This window comes from Vicugna pacos, chromosome 27 (assembly GCF_048564905.1).
Source record: "Vicugna pacos chromosome 27, VicPac4, whole genome shotgun sequence".
Taxonomy (NCBI): domain Eukaryota; kingdom Metazoa; phylum Chordata; class Mammalia; order Artiodactyla; family Camelidae; genus Vicugna; species Vicugna pacos.
The window spans coordinates 9894588-9914278 of NC_133013.1; the positions used below are offsets into that span (position 1 = coordinate 9894588).

The 19691-nt window shown below is 46.8% G+C and overlaps 1 long non-coding RNA gene across 1 annotated transcript; it reads left to right on the top strand.

The window, feature by feature from the left end:
* The first annotated feature begins 768 nt into the window (after positions 1-768).
* Positions 769-2602, top strand: LOC140689823 (uncharacterized). Its single transcript, XR_012064947.1, has 2 exons — positions 769-1492; positions 2121-2602. It is a non-coding gene; the product is annotated as an uncharacterized lncRNA (long non-coding RNA).
* The last annotated feature ends 17089 nt before the right edge of the window (positions 2603-19691 follow it).

Sequence of the window (19691 nt, forward strand, 5' to 3'; positions counted from 1 at the left end):
CTGCAAGCTGCTGTCAGTTTATACACAGTAAGCATCTGTTAGTGAGCTCCACAGTCCTGGAGTTGGAAAACAGAATTGGATAAAACAGAGATAGTCGCTTAAACTTGAACTACACATACCTTCTTTTTCCTTGACTATCTGATCGGATGGGACAGACTAGGTCAAATTTACTCTTTTTGAGAAGCAAACAGATGAAGAGAGAGAGTCAAAGTTTTATATGATATTTAGAGATGCCCTTTATTATTATTTTTGTAAATTTTACTTATTTTTTTCCCCCTTGCATTGCCTGTTGTTTGCTCTTGTTGGGAAAGCCTTTGTCTTTGCATGGCCGTGGGTGTCACTGTTAGGATGGAATATTAAATTGTTCTGTTTTTGGAAGTTGCTTCATTCATGGAAGGTCAGTGGGGACTGTATTTTTACAGCCAGGTTTTGAAGTGGGCAGCTACTGGGGTGAGCTGAGGCAGAATGAGTAGAATGTTTTAGTCCCATTGGCAACTTCAGTAGCTCCTGACAGAAGGAATCTCCTTTGAAACACTTGCCGTAGACAGGTGGGTTAGCCTGGAAAGCTCCTTAGAAATGTATTCATTCAGCCCCATAGCTTCCCGGAGAAGGAAGAGGGGTTTACAGTGATCGATGATCTGTAACACAGTATTCCCTAACGTGCTCTCCAGAATGTGGCTCGCTTGGAGTTCTGGAACTCTGGACGTGTCTGTGTATTCACAACAAATAGTGACATCTGTCATCAGAATCATAGGCTCCACCGGGTGATCTGGGGAGCACTGGCTGGGAGTCAGGAGGCTAGGGTTCCAGTCCTGCATGGCCATCTCCAGCTGGTGACCAGGAACCTCACCTTCCACATGAGGCAGTGGGGAGCTGACTCCTGCTTCGCCCAGCTTTGAAGTCCCCCATGTCTCAGTGCCTGCCTGGGTGACAGGTGTAGTTTGCAGAGCAGAGTCTAGGGGTGGCTATCCTTTTGCTGGGACTTTGTCCAGGGGCCTTTGCTACAGCTATGATTGTTTGGTAGAGCTGAGCCACTGAAAATATGAATGAACAATGGTCAGACTATATATAAAAATAGAACTCTGACCACCACCTGTAGCAACCTGGCCCAGAAACCAACCCAGTGTCTATAATACCCAGCCCAGAAAGCCAGCCTGCTACCAGCCAGACTTGCAGGAGGCCATGTCCAGTCCCCATCCAGGACGACTGGCCCCAAATGGCCTGGTCTTGTTAATGATGTGCAGCTTCACTTAATTGTATCATCGCTTCCAATTTAGGACTAAGTGGAGAAAGAAAGGCAGATACGTTCCCCTCACTAATCAGGTAGGGCGCACCCCCTTCTAGTTAGCGGCCTCCAGCTTCCCGTCAAGGCCTCCAGTCAGGGCATCCCTGAAGCCTTCCCTTTATCCAGGATGAAGCTTCCCCCGTCTTCTGCCCAAAGGAGAGGACTGGCTACAGCGGGCTCGGAAAAGTTGCTGCCTCTTCTCCTTTGGTGGGTCTTCCTTCATTTCCACGCTGCGGTACGACCAGTAAGAGAGCTGGGCGCCTCCCTTTCCTCATGGCCACTGAGGGTTCTAGCAAAAAAGTCAGAAGCCAGGGAGGCCTGGGAGAACAGAGCACCCTCACCCCCACCCCCTCCCTTTCCTGTCCTTTCCAGTCCTGTTTTGTGGCATTTCCCTGTGACCGACCCCAGTGTTATGGATAATGACAAGAACAGAAGAGAGTTTGCATGAGATGCAAAGTCCATGTAACTTCAGACTGGGTCTCACTGCTGGCAGGGGATTTAGATGCACATTTCCCGGCACCTTTGTCACCTGCGAGCTGGAAAATGACAGCTTGGGGTTAGGTCATTGGTGTTCAGTCAAAATTCTCTTTGAGAGCAATTATGTGTGAAAGCCCGTCAACTTGCTTTTGCTGATGATAAATAATTTAGTGTTTTAGAGCAGGGGAATATGGAAATGAAAAAAAAGTATTAAAAGAAGATTCATCTATTCAGCAGTTATGCATTTCCTACTGTTTGCCATGCTTAGTACTTACTTCACCTTCTCTATGAGAGGGACAAGTTAGGCAGACACTGTTGATTTGTTTTTACCCCTTCTGTTACTTTCTCTTCTCCATAGTTTGCAAAGTATTTTGATCAACAGAATGTTGGATGAGAAAAAGGCACAAACTGCTGTTTTTTCATGTGAAGTTCTCTGACCACCTGCCTCCACGCTTTCAGAGATGCTTGTTATAAAAATGCAGGTCTCCAGGCCCCGCCTAGACTTAACAGAATCAGAAATTCTGGGAGGTGGAGCCTGCACTTTGGGCTGGATTCTCAGCTGACTGTTGAACACCAGTGTCCTGGAACACCAAGAGCCTAGGTCACAAGGCTTCTGCATTACTGGATGAAGAGGAATTTTGTTATGTATGAAGAAACTCCGCAAGGGAGGTTTTAAGTCACCTGCTGAAGGTCACAGAATCAGTTAGCGGGTGGCTGTAACACACAAAACCCAAGGAGCTGAATGATGCAGTGATTTGAATCTGTCAGTCCCTCTGAGCCTTTCAGGTCAAGTGCCTACTATTTGCAACTTGTACAAAAAAATCACTTAATGTAACGTGATACTGTTCTTACTCAAAAGTTCTTTGCATGGGGTAGAAAAGTCTGGTGGTGTTTCTGGAGTCTTAGTTTCTGCAGGGGTGGGGGGGGTTGGCTCCTAGGCAGCCAGGCTTTTGGGTCTGGAAGACCTGGTCCAGTTAAGGATTGGGAGCTCCAGTTCCCATTTGTGAAGCTGCGGTAATGATGCCCCCTCCCCTCCCAGGAAAAGTCAGACCATCGGAGCATCTTTGAGCGGAGGAGTCACGGACATCAGTTTCCCCTTGAGGTCTGGGGAATTCTGGGGAGCTTTAAGCATAGCTAAAAAAAATCCTTTCTCATTTTGTTTTGAGTAACCTAACCAGGAAGACGACTTGTATTTCCTTGTCCCATTCTTTCTTTTTGCATTTATTTTATTTTACTTTATTTTGCTGCAGTCACTTTGCAGTGCTGATCATCTCCTCTGGTGGGGCGGGCGTGGGGAGGACTTGCGTTCTCAGTTGAGGCGTTGCCACCTTCTGAGGCAGCAGTGTCACAGCAACCCTGTGGCCCCCTGCCATTCAGGGTCCAGGTCCCGGGGATCCTCCTAGCTGGACCGGTGCTTGGGGACCCTCTCTTCCCACTGTGAATGAAAAATATTGCAAGCCATATCAGTAAACAAAGGAGGCTGTGGTCATCAAATCATTAGCCGCTACCTCCACCCCTGGCACTGAGCGGAGGGATCACAGGATGGAGACAGGCAGGCAGCCCTGCCCCTGCAGCCACCCGCAACGGTGCCCCCTGCAGGAACTCAGGATGGGAAAGAACAAGATACTGGCCCTGGATAGCTAAGGTGCACATCAAAGGAATGATTTCAATGAGCCCAGACTTTTACATCTTCCCATACATAAAAAAGCACTAAATTCCTTAACTTGAGATGTCTGGTTTTCATTAACAGTAATCTTTTGATGCTCTGCCTTACCTGGTCTTTGTTGCAAAAACTCATATATCCTGGCTTCTACTTGCCACTCTGGAGCAGTCCCTCAGAGCGATCTGAGAGGCTATCATCCTGGGCTTAGGTCCTCAGAAATGTCCGCCGAATAAAACTTCACTCTCCACTTCTAGGTTGTGCATTTTATATCAGTCAATCCCACACTCCTGTTCAAGTGAACACAGAATCAGTGGCCAAATGTATGCCTTTCCAGAAAAAGAAAATAAAGGTAAAATAAGAATCTACTTCTGTAGAATTTTCACTTTAACAAAAATATTTTTGTAAAGCATGGTGTACCTCGGTAGAAATAATTCTTGCTGAAGCAACAGATTGTAAGGGGCCATTCTTGCCTCCTTTACTTATTCTGGATTCCAAAGCAGTTGCGCAATAGATCTGCCCAAATCAGGCGCGTCTATTGATCCATTTGTAACAATCCAATAGTTCGGAGCCCACGTACCGTAGACCATACAAGCGGAGAAGTCCGGTCCTGATGGAAACATCCGGCTCTTCCTCGCTGGGACGCAGCTGACACCCTTCTCAAAGGAGCAGGGCTTGTCCGGATCCCTCTGCTCTCTCCTGGGTCCTCCGTGTTCTTTTCCTTGGGTTGCATGCTGTTCTGGATTGAAGCAAACTCTTGGGGGCTGGATTGTTCCCTGTGGATGTCTGTGCTTGAACTTGCTCAAAGTTCCAAGTCTGCAGTCTTGTTTGTGAGGCTTACAAGGAGGCGTTATTTCCTTCCAAAGTGCTCTGAGAATCGCAGGCCACTAACTGTTCATCAGTGACCTTCCCACCACGCCAGCTCTGTGTTCTGACCCAGGCCATCTGCAAGGTCTGTGCGGGGCCCCTGGAATTCTCTGCTGTGCTGGGGTGGAGGCAGGGTGAGGGCAACACACACACACAGAACCGGCCACACTTCCTTCACTCGTTAAGAGGATCAGACAGCTACTCAGTTTCAAAATATAAAAGGACATCCACGTAATAAATACAAGCACCATACAAGTTAGAAAATACAGATGAGCTAGAAGGAGAGTCTTCCACGATCGCATCCCAGAAATAGAAGCAGCCACATTTTGGTCTACATCACATGCTGATTCTGCCATCTGGCACTTTGCTTTCTCCACTTACAGCTTAGGCATATTTTCAGGTTATTCTATTATTAAAATTTTTTAAATTTAAGAATAAAAAAATTAATTTTTATTGACAGGTAGGTTTACAATGTGTTAGTTGCTTGTATACAGCATGGTGGTTCAGTTATACATACATATATATGTTCCTTTTCATATTCTTTTTCTTTATAGGCTATTACAAGATATTGCCTATAGTCCCCTGTGCTATTCAGTAGGACCTTGTTGTTTATCTATTTTATATACAATAGTTAGTATCTGCAAATCCTGAACTCCCAATTTGTCCCTCCACCGCACCCACTTCTCCCCTAGTAACTATGAGTTTCTTTTCTATGTCTGTGAGTCTGTTTCTGTTTTGTAAATAAGTTTTGTGTCATTATTTTAGATTCCACCTATAAGTGATATCATACTTATTTTTCTTTCTTTTCCTTTCTTACTTTATTTAGTATGACAATCTCCACGTTCATCTGTTTCTGTAGATGGCATCATTTCATTCTTTTTTGTGCCTGAGTAGTATTCCATCATTTAACTATATCACAACTTCTTTTTTTTTTTTTTAACATTTTTTACTGAGTTATAGTCATTTTACAATGTTGTGTCAAATTCCAGAGCAGAGCACAATTTTTCAGTTATACATGAACATACATATATTCATTGTCACATATTTTTTTGCTGTGAGCTACCACAAGATCTTGTATATATTTCCCTGTGCCATACAGTATAATCTTGTTTATCTATTCTGCATATGCCTGTCAGTATCTACACATTTTGAAATCCCAGTCTGTCTCTTCCCACCCCCCTCCCCCTTGGCAACCACAAGTTTGTATTCTATGTCTATGAGTCTGTTTCTGTTTTGTTTAGTTTATGTATGTATGTATGTATGTATGTATGTATGTATGTATTTATTTATTTAGATTTCACATATAAGTGATCTCATATGGTATTTTTCTTTCTTTTTCTGGCTTACTTCACTTAGAATGACATTCTTCAGGAACATCCATGTTGCTGCAAATGGTGTCATGTTGTCATTTCTATGGCTGAATAGTATTCCATTGTATATATATACCACTTCTTCTTTATCCAGTCATCTGTTGATGGACATTTAGGCTGTTTCCATGTCTTGGCTATTGTAAATAGTGCTGCTATGAACATTAGGGAGCAGGTGTCATTTTGAAGTAGGGCTCCTTCTGGATAGATGCCCAGGAGTGGGATTCCTGGGTCATAGGGTAAGTCTATTCCTAGCCTTTTGAGGCATCTCCATACTGTTTTCCACAATGGCTGCACCAAACTGCATTGCCACCAGCAGTGTAGGAGGGTTCCCTTTTCTCCACAGCCTCTCCAGCATTTGTCATTTGCTACCACAACTTCTTCATCCAGTCATCTGTCGCTGGAAATTTAGATTGCTTCCATGTAAAATTTAAAAAAATTTTAATTTAAATCATTGTATTTTGGGGAATGATTATTTCAGCAGTGACATCTTTTTTCTCTTGTACTTTTTAAACAATCATTTAGTGCATCATTGTATGGGAGTGTCTGTACATATCTGACTTTTCTGTTGGACAACATAAGTTGTCTCCAAATTTTTGATATTTCCAACAACAGAGTGAACACACTATGGCTACCTGTTAGTACCATCTTTAATTATAGAATGGCTGTTTTTAATATCTTTTTGATGGGATTAGATCTGAGCTGAAGACAGCTTTCCCACGAGGCAGAGGTGGGGCACCAGGAAGTGTCTCCCCTGCTCAGAGGAGTCCCATGTCTCCTTTTCCAGCTGCCCTTCAAGGGCTGCACTTCCCCTCTTCAGTGATGCCTCCTTACCCGTGAGTAGGGAGGCGGGAGGAGGAGGGAGCAGGTCACGCACCAGCCATGGTTCCCCATCCACGCAGGGGTAGCACTTGGCTTTGGGTTGTTCCCTCCCTTCTTCTAACTGAATCCCCTTTCTAATCTGTGACCCAAGTTCAAGGCTGAGGATGTTCTGCATCCCCACTGTCATCCCTGCTCTTAGGGTGTTAAGGGAGAGGGTCATGCACTTGCTCATATCCATTGTTCCTTTTTTGCTCTTCGAACCCCTCGACCTCTCAGCACCACGGGCATCGGTAACCCAAACAGAAACTGGGTCACTGCCAGTCTCTGACATGGACTTTGGGGTAAAATGCTGTGGGGGATGGGTGTTCTCGTTGGGGCTTCCTAGCTGAAACATGGGCTCTTCAGGAGACAGAGGACTTCCCTGTACATTTGGACACGGCTTTTTCTTCTTTACTTAATTATGAATGCTTCCACCTCTTTCCAAAACCAAATCCGGTTGACCACCCCGACCCTGGCCTGGGAAGACAATCTCAGCACACCAAAGCGAGAGACAGGCCAGAGAAGCAAGGAAAAGTCTTTATATTTTATTACCCCTAATGGCCCATTTCCGCTTTCTGAAGAAAGGACCCCACCTCTGCATTTTGCACCGGGTGTTGCCAATTGTAAGGCAACTTTGGCCAGCAAAACACTGGGTCCTGCTCACTCTTCATCCAGTCCTAGCAAAGCTGGGTGTAGAGCAGGGAAGATGAGTTAGCACCGCGGATCAGCCCTGGTCCCGGAGACTTTCCACTGTGGTTCCCCCTGCTCCACGTTCATTTTCAGTGAGTTAGGAGAAGAATTTTCAAAACACTCCACAAACATCGTATTTAGTTTGGGGTGAAAGCTGTGTCTATTCTCCTTAAGAAGGAATAATAAGCATCGAATCGTCTAGAGACCACAGAGCACACAAGACACGAGTATTTTTTTAAAAAAATAAAATTTTACCCAATGTCAATACATCATGGATAGAAAACAATTATGTAGCTCTTCTCTGAACTAGGCAAACCCTTTGGAAATTTCCATGACAGAAGGTTTAGAGCATTCTCTCATTAAAGGTGATTTATATACTGAACAAAAAGCTCACATCTCGTGTCACAGTAGGAAGAGTTCCTAGGGATGGTAAGGCTGCATTAGAGATGTGAATTTTTGGCGTTCTCTTTAAAATAAACTCCTTCCCTTTTAACACTAGAGGTCACTCTGCCACCGCATATGCGAAGTAAGTAGCCTGGGGCTGAGAAGGTCAGCATAGCTAATCTGGATAAATTGCTGAACCTCGAGCCAAATTTGTACCTAATTATGAGTTGCTTTGATGCAGTTCTGCTCCTATTAAAAGTTTCGCTCTTTCCTGCAGACCTGTGGTGGTTGTGATGTGTGTATTCCAGTCCCAGCCCTACAATTTCCTGGTGAATCAGTCGCATTGCAGACACTGTAACCAAGGACTCTCTTCTCCCTACCCTCCAGATTTTTTGATATTCATTTTCCAGTTGGAGGAAAGCAGTTGCCACTTTGGTATCAGATGGTGATGCCTTGGTTTGTATTTCCTTACGAGGCTGAGGTAGAGTTGGATTTAATGCAACTCTGGATATGGGCTGGCAGAGACCACAGGCAGAACAAACTGCGTGGAAACACTTGTTTAGAAATTTCAGTTTCTCTTTCCGGTTTTTGGAGACACATAAGACTAGCTTTGTATCCCACGTAAGGAAAAGTTTTATTTGCATCTGATGCAGTCTGAACCTCAAAATGGCTTATCAATTGGAAATTGAAATTCTTACATCAGCATCCCTGAAAAATTTCAATTTCCTTTGGTTTGAGCCATTTCGGAGTAACTAATGTTTCTGATTTGGATTCCTGAGGTTTTGGATTTGTTCCTGCAGAAATTTCATGTGCGACTGCACCCCAAAATTTGTGTTTCCTTTTATTAATGGCTCTTGTTCAACGGTGTTCTGTCTGTGACTGAAGGGACATTTGAGGGAACTTTGCAGTCTCTGCATTCAGGAAGGGTGGGGTTCCTGAGCTGGGCAGGCATCAAAGACACCCCCATATCCAACCTCATGAGTAATGATGGGCACATTGGGCGCTTGTCACTCTACAGGCGCTCCGAGAGGTGAAGATGAGGATTTGCAGGAGAGACAGGTGATGCCCAGGACACGCATGGCTTACTTCTCTGGGTACCAGGCTCTGTTCCACTGCGTGTGAGAGGTGCCTTGGCACTGGCAGCCTCAGCTGGTGAAGGGCAGAGGTTTCCCTGCTGCTCTGCTAACCCCCAGCACTAGCAGCAGGTGGAAAGCTGAGATGAATAAAGCGGAGCCTCTGTGCTGCTCCTGGGTCCGTTTCCTCCCACCCCGGGGTGGCCATGTTTAGAAAGTACCTTAACCTCTGGAGATGGCACCATGGTCACATAATCCCCCTGAACCCTCTGTGTCATACCCAGATGGAATTGGATTTGTGATGTGTATTTTGCTTAGATTTAGAGCACTCAGTGTGGTTGAGATCATTATTCTCTGTAAGGAGATAACAAAAATACTCCCTGGTCACTTATCTCGGCACCTAGCCCGTCTGCCAACCATTGATTTCCTATCCCGGTTCGCAAGGTGCTGAATGGAGCTGATCAATTTAACAGCGCCAGGCAACTCAAACAGCCCCATAATCTGTATTATCTGTGGGCTGCCTCCCTGATGTCCTCATCTGACCTGGGCACCGTGGCTTCTTAATCTGAAGAATGAAAGGAGGCGTCGGGAGGTCTTTATGGGAGTGTGTCAGCTTTAGCCTTGCTACCCAGGGAGGCAGGGGGGGGGTCCTCACGTCCCCGCTCATGTCCTCATGCTTTCCCTACATGCTTGCATCCCCCTGCTTGGATTTAAATTAAAAGCTCTCATTAGTCCTCTGTTTTCTAGCAGCCTGCAGAAACATCCTTTAGAGAGGAACTGTTTAGAAAGCAGGTTTTTACTTAATAAACAGTGATCAATCGAATCGATTATCCATGAACACATTCCTGCAGCGCCTGTGGGTGGCGCTTGTTGGTAACTGCAGTTCACGTGGACCAGACTATTAAATGGCTGCCTGCAGACGGTTTTTCTAGCTCTTTGGCTTAACAGAACTGGGGGGTTGGGGGATGGGTGAGTGGGGGTGGGAGTGCACCTCTGTTGACAGCACTTTTTGGGTTGCGACTGTGCCTTGAGCCAGCTTTTGTCTCTGGCATGTCTTTGCAATCTCTCTATCAGTTGTGGCCATTTCCTAAGCACTCGCAGACATTTCTGTAAACCTTGCATCTGGTTTTTTTTTGTTTGTTTGTTTGTTTTACTAATTCACGTAGTAATTAGATCTTCTCAGGCTGGCTTTGCGGCTTTACAGAAACCGTTAAGTGTTGGGAGCTGCCTGCATGTGTATCAGGCTTCTTAGCACTCAGTTCCCCTCTGCTGGAGAAACTACAGCTAGAAACTGGGAGGTGAGCTTCCTGGCCGCATTAGCAATCTAGCTGCTGATGGAGATGAAGGTGGTTTGTGCGGGGAAGCCGCCCGTTGCCCTGCTGCGGCTGCAGGGGTTGCCTGGAGCTGCAGCTGATGAACGCAGCCAGGAGCAGCAGGCAGGAACAGCAGGCATGGCTGGGTGCACCCAGGGGACGGGCTGCTCTCTGTGGGCTGGAGGGGGAGGCAACAAGGAGAGGATGCCTGCCATTTGGAGTCCTTGCTGATTAGACAGATCACGTGGTGGTGGTGGGGCTTCCGTGCCTTCCTGGACTTAGTTTACCAAATTACCAAAAGTACAAAATAGCAACACAGTGTATTCTATGCGGCCAGGTTTCAGTAAGACTTAGTGAGTGATTCTGGGAGATGGTGCATTTATGAAGGTTAGGATGCGTCTTTTTGGCCTTTGGTACCGTCTGTTGGTAAATGGGAAGCCGCCAGAGACCTGGATCCCTGTTCTGCAGGCTCCTTGACAGAGGATTCCTCAGGGCTGAGTTATCTCTTGCGCCCTCTTGTGGTTCACCTAATACTGTCCGTGGACTCCTAACCTAGTGATCCAGAGCTTCCCCTCATCGACCAGCCCCACGCCCACAGGGTTTGTTGCTCTGAGAAGAGCCCCAGCTGTGGCTGAGCGAGTGTTACAAGTTCCCTGGGTGATTCTAATGTGCAGCCTTGCTGGAGAACTTATACAAACCAAGGAAGGACAGAGCCTTACTCGGCAGGTTGTAAACCATATACATCTGGCTTTCAAACATTTATCATTTGTGTGTTTATTTTTATTTTACTTAACATTTTCCTGGGTTGTTGCAACCTGAAAATAAATATCTAAATCCTTTGGGAAAACTCTTCAGGTTGCCTGGCCTGACAGCCACTCACCGACTTGACCCCTCCTAGTATAGAAACTGAGGAAACAAAATAAGCACATGATGCAATGAGGGAGGCCACATGAAGCAGAACTAGTCAATATAATGTAAGGAAGAGCCTTTTTATTCTGTTAAAAGGGACAGATGTGGAAGACCACCACCACTTCCCTTTCTTCTTGCCTTGAATGTGGATGTGATGCCTGGAACTCATGCAGCTATCTTGCAACCTTGAGGTTAAGGCTAAGAGAAAAGGAGAAACCCTGAATTAAACAAGTCAATCCCAGAAGTGACTTGCCTCTAGATTTTTTTTTTTATTATGGGGGGGACCCAACCCCTATTTGTTTAAGCCACTAATAGGTTATCTGTTACTTGCAGCCAAATTTTTATTAATAAATACACTTTCAGATGGAACATCATGACGAAAAGCTGAGTAGGAGAGAGCTGAGAAGAAAAATGCATCTCTCTCTGGAGTGTCTACCACGAGCCAGGCACTGGACTTTTGCCTGGGTTATTTAAGCTGTAGCACAGACACTGGCACCATTATTACCATTGCAGTTGAGGAAACTGGGATCGAATAATTGGCTCTTGTTCAAACAACCAGTGCCGTGTGTGACCAATTACCAAACATAAGAATCACATTTCCTGTGAGTTTTATGTGTCTCCAGAGCCCTTGCCCCTATTGCTTGTAAAGAGGCGATGTGGTAGCCCAGCATTTCCGGGGAGGATGGTTAATCCAGCGAGCCTGCTGCAGCCAGGAGCAGGTGCACACTGACTTCACGGAGAGGATGGCGTAGTTGGGACACAGCCTGGAATAACCTCCCTTATCTCCACAGCACACAGAACAACAGTGGGGGCCGAGACGCAGGGCTGGTCTCTTTCATCAGAGAGAGATGGACAAAGAGGAGGAAGGGGACGAAAGCTCCCAGCAAAATCTTTTTCAGGGGAATGTTGACTTCGGAGGATACAAAGATGAAAAATCCGGTGACATGGGCTCTGAAATGAGAAGCAACATCCGTCCTTCAGGTTTGCTCTAAGAGCTTGATACGTAATAGAGAGGGATGAACAGAGCACTTAATAGAGAGGGATGCAGTGTGCTATCAGAAGCTCGCTGGAGAGTGCGCGTTTTAACACACGCATTATAATCCACGTGTCCTAAGGAGCGTGGACCTTGATCACGGTTGGGGGGGCCAGTCATTCCCCATACACCTTTGATCTCCATACAGTGTGAAGTAAAAGACTCCCCACCTTCAGGCACGGCTCTGTGTGGCCAGGTGGACACGGATGCAGGTGGCCCTGACAGGACCGAGATGCCCACAAAGTGGCACACCCAGCCGTCCATCCCAACCGTGGGAACTGGCGCCACAGCGGCCCCTCTCTGGGTGAGAGCCGTTGGCCTCGCCTCTGAGTCCCTGTATCATTGATTCTCACCTTCCCCGGCTGGGAAGATCATTAAGAGAATTGGTTTACAAGGCTCTTGCTGCGCTGTTGGCTGTGGGGGAGAAAGCAAACAGACGCTAGATAGAGCTGTAACATATGATGTTACATCCAATGCTTAATGAAGCCGGTAAAAACAGGAAGGCAAGATTAGCTGCAGATAAATGAACGCGCCTTGTGTAGAATCGAGAGTTGACTGTATTTTATTTGATTTAGCCCCAGAAATGGCAGGCGTTGTGTCAATTACTGCAAAGGTGCTCTCACTAATCTCTTCATTGAGTTCATCTCATTGACGGAAATGGATTAAAAAGTTCTTTGTTTCCGTGACTGTAAGGGTCGTACAGTTCCATGCAGAAACGAGAAAGAGTAGAGACTTGAAATGACCAGTGATTCCACCTTGAATAATAATTTATAACAACAGATGACATTTATAAGTGCTTGCAGGTGCTATGCCCAGTTAGCACATTAATCTCACGCTCTATGAAATAGGAAAAAATTAGCAACCACTTGAGGAAATGGAGGCAAGGATGTTAAGCCACTTTTTCAGGGTCGCCAACTCAGAAGTGATGGAGTCAGGATTTGACCCTGGCAGTCTGGCACTGGGACCTGCTTTATCAGCCAGGCAGCTCTAGTGTCTCTGAGGGAAATTGCAGATACCATGTAGTTTCCTTTCTCTGCAAATGCACATAAATAGATATTTACAAATTCAGGTGCTGGTTCGCGGTGTGCTTAGTCATGTCGCTTTATGTATCAATAGTTACTCTAAGTGTTGGATGACCGCACAGTACTCCCTCCTGTGGAGGTGTGCAGGGGTATTTTAAAAATCAGTCTCCTCACGTCAGGCATTTGTGCTGTTTCCAAGTGTTGGTTCATTTTATAAATAATGCTGAGATAAAACCCTGTTTTATACGCACATCTCTGAGTGAACCCCTGATTATTTCCTCCAGGTGAACTCCACAAGAAGAATTACTGGGCAAAATAAATATGGACGGTTTTAATGCTCTGGACGTTTACATAGATGTAGTTCAGTGATTAGTTTTGAACGCGATGATGAAATGAATGGACCAGTTTCAAGTTTGTTGTGACTGTAGCTCTACCCTCAGCTTTAAGATAAGAATACATCTGACAGGGTAGAAAATGTCACATGGTGGCTTTAATGAGCCCCGTATGCATCGTGATGGACTGTCCTTCTTGGACCCTCATGGGGCTGTGTTATACCCCCCTCATTTGTCTGCTTTCCCTTCTGGGCTGTGAGCAGGAGAGTCAGTTACTGACCACGTGGCCAGTCACTTGGAGGTGGGGCCCCTGTCCTCACCTACATCTCAGCACTAGTGCAGGTCTGATTGCTCTGGGGCAGAAAGGGCCACTGAAGGAGTATGCTCTCCCCCTGTTGCCTCATGTCCTCACACTCAGCCTTCAAAGCTCACCCCAGATGCCTTCTTGTGGGATGGAAAGACTCTCATGGCAGACAAGGGTGACAATGTATCCAACTCTTGGAAACGCCTTGAAAGTTGGATCCTGCATTATTATCCCATTTTACAGATGAGAAAGCTGAGGCACACAAAGAGGCTACACTTCTGGTAAGCGGCAGACTTGGAATTTGAAACTGTATCTACTCAATTCCCAAGTCTCTGTTCTTTTCACTTCCACCCTGTGGCTTTTTAGGAATGAACTTCAGTGATTCTGGTTAGGATTAAGTTTAGGGCTCAGCACTTACCTGGACTCCTACAGAGTCGGTGTGGCCCTGTCCTGAGCCACCCAGAGAGCTGGGACTGGCGCTCCTGGTTGTGGCTCTTGGTTCAGGCGATGGATCCAGATGTCCTCATGGAGAGGAGGGATCCCTATGTTCACAAGAACCACCAGGCTGAGATGAGGGTTTAGAATATCCCCTCCAGTTGAACTTTACCTTTTTCCATCCAGTGGCAATAATCTCACTTTGCTTCTTCTAATTTACAAAGTAACTTTGATTGTTGCTGTTTTTAGCAAAATGGCTTCCAATACGTTGTCAATTTCAAATAAGGAAATCCAAGGGCTCTCGTTTGATCATCTGCTCATTTGGTGGCTTTTGAGCCCTTTGCACATCTCAGACCTCGTTCTTGGTGTGGAGAATCCAGAAGGGACTGAGAGAATGCATCTCCCTCAAGGACCTCCTGGTTTAGTGGAGAGACACATGGAACTGGACAGTGGTTCTAGGAGCAAGATGCCCTGGGCGGAAATGTATTCGTGTAGGACAAGATAAAGAAATAATTAGAGTCAAGTCTGATTATCAAGGGAAAAAGACAGAGCGATGGTTGGCAAGAAATTTACATCACAACTGAGCAACTTTTAAAAGTGGGCTCATTTCAGGTTCTTTTTGGCCAGTTAGTGAAAAAGAGAAAATGAGGAGGTTAATGGGAAACAGTAATAAAATCTTTTTGATTTTTCTCTTTCCATGCCAGCAATGTTTGTAAAGCTTTTGATGTTTTCCTGGGAAGTGCATCAGGATAACACTTAAAATAATTATACTCTTAAAGTCCCTTGCAGACTGGCAGCTGGGATGCTGCACAGGAAACAGAGAACAGAGTACAGAGCCCCTGGGTTCTGATGTCCCCAAAGGTCCCACTAGGGCAGAGAGGAGCAGCCGTGTCCACAGCGGGGTTCCCGGAGGCTGGCAGGTGAAGGCGGAGCGGTCGGAGTCAGCCTACATTTGGCTGTATAAACGCCGAAGCTGTTCTGGGAGCTGCATTTGGGGGGAGAGGACTAAGCCCCTGAAGACTGCCATCCCGGATGCTCCAGTCCCCCAGGGGGGCCCTGGCCCTGGGGCCACCACCAAAGGCCTGATGTCAGGAGCCCTGCAGCCCCAGGCCACAGGCTCAGGAAAAGCTGGCAGGAGAACTTACAAGTTGCAGGCGGGGCGCCCCTCCTTCCTCTGGTTTCTATATTTCAGAGCATGCATTTTTGTCCTTTAGTGTGCGCTGCAATCTGGAAGTTATTGGCCACTGAAAAGAAGGACAGAAAATGAAGTTTTTCTTCTGAGTCCAATGGCTACAGTACGTATGGAGAGACATTGCTTCATAAAAAAAAAATCCACTCTCAGCTTGGAGACGGCGGTGGACTTTTCCTGGTCCCACCTGAACTGAGGCAAGATGTGCATGGGGCTGAACCCCTCGGAGGGTCCGGCCACCCAGCCTCCAGCCCGCACAGGGGGCTGTCTGTGACACTGCCCTGCAGCCCCGAGGCACTCCGGGGTCAATAACTTGCAAATTAAAAAGGATTTCCATTTTATGTTGTCATTGCAATAGTTTCCAAAGGAGATGCTGGAATCTTTCACATCAAAAGGCTTTAAAAATTGCCCTCTGTTTTCTCACTACTGGGTCCAATGACTCCGCTGGGTTGGACCCAATAATTCAAGCTTTAAAAGTTCCATTTCTATGTTGTATGTTTAAACATTACAAAGCTCTGTCGTAAATCACCTCCCTCCTGTGGCAACCTCCTTCATTGATGGGAAACCCTGGTTATAAATCAGGATCAAACCAGACACAGTGGAACCCCCATCCCCCTTTAAGGAAGTTTATGAGACTTTTTAATTATAAGAAATAATGCCCCTTGTAGACATTTTAAACAATAAAGACATAATGAATTTGTAAAAATCAACTATAATCCCACCAATCAAAAGCAGCCCAACTGTTAATTCCAGTTTTGTTTTGTTTTTTTTTAGCAGCACAGCTATGGCTATGATACCACTTATATTGAATAAACCAGGCTGCATTGACACCCATGCGCTTTGGTGTGTTTTTCAGTTTTTTTCCTCTAAGACAATTTTGGCAACTTGGTGCCTCTAACATGTTGCTGGCTGGGTGCGGGGACAAAGCAGAACTTTATTTCTTTGGCAGACCCTGGTGACTCATCTTAATTAAATCTTAGTGACTGCAGTCTTCAGGTTAAAATCTTGGGGTGCACACATATCGGGTGCTGTCCTCACTCACAGAAGGGAGAAGATGGATGGTTTCCTACAGAAGGGACCACCCCCAATCACTGAAGTTCTCCCCAGCCCCGCTTTAAGCCTCTTCCTCACTTATGAGATACATGAGAGATCGCTGATCTCTCTCTGACATCTGGTTATCCATCCTTTGGGTGTTGTCTGTAGCCCCCACTAGAGTAGGCCCTCCGTGTATCCCCAGCACCTAGCACAGGGGCCTGGCACTCAGTACACGATCCATGAAAAGGTGCTGACTGAACAGGCATGTGCTGGGAGGTTCACGAGATGGAGTGATTCCATGTTCAGTGTGCAAGGCTGGTGTTTGAGTCTGCAGGGGCTGCTCGAACACAATACCACACATGGGGTGGCTTAGCCAACAGAAACTTATTTTCTCACAGTTCTGGAGACTGAGAAATCCAAGATCAAGGTGCTGGCCAATTTGGTTTCTGGTGAGAACTCTCTTCCTGGCTTGAGGATGGCCCCCTTCTCACCATGACCTTAAATGGCCTTTCCTCAGTGTGTGCGTGGGAAGAGAAAAAACTCTCTGCTGTCTCTTCTTAGAAGGACACTAACACCGTCAGTTTAGGGCCCCACCCTTATGCCCTCATTTAACCTTAATTACCTCCTACTGGCTCTACCTCCAGATCTGATCACATTGGGAGTTAGAGTTTCAACATACGATTTTTTTGGGGGGTGGGGGTACAATTCAGTTCATGGAGAATGATGCTGCTGTTGAGAGCAATGACATCTTACTGCAGTGGCATCAGGAATGTGTCCTCTCTTGTCCTAAACGTTGACAGGTAGGGACTCCATCACATGTGACTTTATCACCTTTCAGAACAAGCCCAAAATGAAAATCAAGGAATTTTATTTTCTAGGTGACATTTGAGTTATAGAACCCCAGAGCAGTGGTTCTCAATTGGGGGAAATTTTGCCTCTAAGGGGTATTTGGTAAAGTCTGGAGACATTTTTTGGTTGTCACAGCTGGGGAGAGAGGTGCCACTGACATTAACTGGGTTAAGCAGTCAGTGAGGCCGTTAAACACCCTCTAATGCATGGGGCAGTTCCCTACAATGAAGAATGGTCAGGCCCCCAAATGCCAGCAGTGCTGGAGTTGGGAACCCTGCTCTCAGCCTCCTCGTCTCTTTCCCAAGAGAGAAAAATAAAGATTTGGCACAAGAAGGAACATGACCAGAACTGACTTGTGCTAATCACCCGTGCACCTGCTCCGCGTTAGCGCCTCACACTGGAGTACATGCCACAGTCAGTCTTCGCAAAGCATTTTTGAAGTGGGTATTATCCCCATTTTACATACGACACACTGAGGCTCAGAGAGGTTAGGTAACTTGCCCAGAGTCATAAAGGTAGCACATCTGAACACAAATCTGTCTTGTTTCAGAGCCCACGTCATTTCCACTAGACACACTGTGTCCTGCGGTTGGTGGGACCTTGATCGCTTTGTAAGGAAGCACACGCTAGATGAAATAGAACATCTTCAGGAAGGAGATAATTAACCTTGTGCATCGTAAGGCCTCGTTAATCTGGAATCTGAACCATTGACCAGGCTAGGCTGAAGTTTCCCTGGGGCATCATCTACCCAGGGAAGACTGGCCCCGTGCAGATAAGACAGAGTGGGCCTGGTGGACCCTTTCAGAGAACTGATATTTCTAAAGCAGTGATTGTCACTTAGCAGGACCTCCAGTGACAGCTGCTTCCCCATTACTTAGTTGTGTGACCTGGAAAGTGACAGTGCCCCCAGCACTCTGCCCTCAGGGAGAGGTGACTGCCCCCGCTGGGTCAGCCATTAACCCCTCCAGCCAACATTTACCGAGTGCCTGCTTTGTGGCTGATGTACCCTGGGTCCTGGGACACTCCAATAAGGCACAGTGGCCTGGTGAGGTTCAGAGTCTACTTAAGGTGAGGACTAAAAATCAAGAGCGACGATTACCTGTATGAAGGGCCGCCATGGCAGTGGGGCTGAGATGCGGGCATCACTTTGTAGGTGACAGGAGGCTGCAGAGGGGACGGTGAGACTCCCGTTCGGGGAGTAAGCACAGGGAGAGGGTCCCTGAGGGCTAGAGGCCAATCTGCGTTTGCTCTGGGATGAGCGGAACTTTCCTGAGTGGTCCAGGGCAATGATAAGGGAACGTTAGGCAGAGGAGGCACTGGGTCTGAGGACCTTGTGACCAGAGAGCATGTGGCTTTCAGGGGACAGTGAATATTTATTCATAGACAGATATTTGAGCCCCTACAAGGCACTGAATGGTGATGAATAACAGAGACAAATAAGGAAGGCTTTATCAGAGCTTCAGGGGTGCTGCAAAAAATAGGGCGGGGTCACAAGGTAGAGAGACATGGGCGTTGGAAGGGGGATGGGTTTGCATTTAAGACCCAGTGGCTGGAATGACCAGTTATGTGACCTGAGCCTCCCAGGGCTAGAGTCTCCCATTCTCCTGCCCCAGGCCCCAGCCCAAGCATTTCAGGTAGTAAAGCCCCATCTTTGTGCTAAGATTCCTGGGCTAAGGTCCCAGGCACAGGAAAGACCACAGGGGAGGAATTAGTACTCCTGCCTCTCCATTTTCTGTGCTGGTTATTGGGGAGGGAGGGGCTGCACTGGTGTTGACCTGCCCCTTGACAACTCCCTGAAGCCCCACCCTGAAGATGGGACGGGCTGAGCACATCCTACCAGACTCAGGCTGGCTCTCCGACCACGGCATCACTGGGAAGATTCCACCCTTGGGGGTATGGTGTGTGCTCAGGCTCACAGAAAGTGTGACATCATTGAGAAGGCTCAGCCCCACACTGCATTGGACCAGGGATTTCCTAAGGGGTGAGGCTGGGCAGAGTATCTTCTCATAGGGGAGAGAACTGGGGTAGGGAGTGGAGGTGGCTGTGTACCCACTTGGGTTTTATTGGGAGGCAGGGCCATTACAGCACCATCTCCAGTATCCAGGACTGCCTGGTCACTGGTGGAGGCACCAGGAGGACCAGCTTGATGAGAGATGAGCAAGGTGAGAGAGGCGAAAGGCCATCTAGTTGAGAGGCCAGAGGTGGGAGGGCTGGGGATGGAGAAAGAGCTTTGTGCCAAGTCATGACCTAGACCTGGGATTTCCCTCTGCACGTGATCAGGAAACACACAAGGGTGTTGAGTGGTGAATGACTAGGCTGATTTATACTGTAGAAACGTTCCCTCTGGAGACAGTTGAGAAGATTGGATAGGCAAGGGACAGACACGATGTGATAGTCAGCAGGCTGTTTTGGAGGAGATGGGTCAGGACCCAGTGGAATTCCAGCTTTCTGAAGTCAGACAAGAAAGTGGATGATGGTTCTGTTGTTCGATTGAGCATGTGGGGTCAGAAATAGGCTTGCTGGGGAAAGACCAGGAGTTTGGTTTTGAAGATGCTAGGTGCAGATAGCCAGGTGGTCTGTGGAAATTTGGGTCTGATGCTCTGGAG